The sequence below is a fragment of the Bison bison genome, unplaced genomic scaffold (assembly GCF_000754665.1).
Source record: "Bison bison bison isolate TAMUID 2011002044 unplaced genomic scaffold, Bison_UMD1.0 scf7180017864204, whole genome shotgun sequence".
Lineage (NCBI taxonomy): Eukaryota > Metazoa > Chordata > Mammalia > Artiodactyla > Bovidae > Bison > Bison bison.
The window spans coordinates 394,835-396,092 of record NW_011494776.1 but is presented as its reverse complement, the minus strand read 5'-3'; positions in this window follow the sequence as shown (position 1 = coordinate 396,092).

Genomic DNA, 1,258 nt, shown 5'->3' with positions numbered 1-1,258 from the left:
CACCAAAGAGTTGATGCTTTTGAATTGTGGTGTTGGAGAAGACTCTTGAGAGTCCCTTGGACTGCAAGAAGACCCAACCAGTCCATCCTAAAGGAGATCAGTCCTGAGTGTTCATTGGAAGGACTGATGTTGAAGCCGAAGCTCCAATACTTTGGCCACCAGATGCGAAGAACTGACTCATTGGAAAAGACTCTGATGCTAGGAAAGATTGAAGGCAGGAGGAGAAGGGGACGACAGAGGATGAGACAGTTGGATAGTATCACTGACTTGATGGACATGAGTTTGAGCAAGCTCCAGGAGTTGGTGATGGACAGGGAAGCCTGGCATGCTGCAGTCCATGAGGTCTCAAACAGTCTGATATGACTGAGCAACTGAACTGAATGGAACTGAAGACTGAAAAGCTAAAGGTGGGAAAAGCTGAGCAGAAAATGGTAGTCCAGAGGTTGATAAGGTAAATAGAGTTGAACGCAGTCTTATAGGTGTGGGGATAAACCAAAACTGAAGTTCAAGATCAGCTGAGGTGAAAGAACGCTGGATGAAATGTAACTATACCAACCCTCAAAAGGACTGAAGATCAGTCATGAACCAGTTAATTCTCCCAGTGATCTGTTTTTATGCAAACTACCTGCTGCTGGGGTCAAAAAGTAAATCCTTTCTGGACTTCTCTGGTGGCACAGAGGATAAGAATCCTTCTGCCAAAGCAGGGGACATGGGTTCAATCCCTGGTCCAGGAACATTTCACATGCCACAGAGCAACAAAGCCTGTGTGCCACAACCACTGAGCCCATGTGCTGGAGCCCATGGTCTGCAGCAAGAGAAGCCGCTGCAGTGAGAAGCCTGTGCACTGCAATGAAGAGCTGTCCCTGGCTCACCGCAACTAGAGAAAGCCCTCACAAAGCAAGGAGACTTGGTGCTGAGTGTAAAGTACCCAAAATGGCTGGAGCCTGAGCAGGCACCTTGGACTATGGAGTGGAGTCACACATTGAGGATAGTGGAGCAATGACATAAGAAACCTAGGTCTTTAACTTCTATGCAGAGTACATCATGAGAAACGCTGGACTGGAAGAAACACAAGCTGGAATCAAGATTGCCGGGAGAAATATCAATAACCTCAGATATGCAGATGACACCACCCTTATGGCAGAAAGTGAAGAGGAACTCAAAAGCTCTTGACGAAAGTGAAAGTGAAGAGTGAAAAAGTTGGCTTAAAGCTCAACATTCAGAAAACGAAGATCATGGCATCCGGTCCCACCACTTA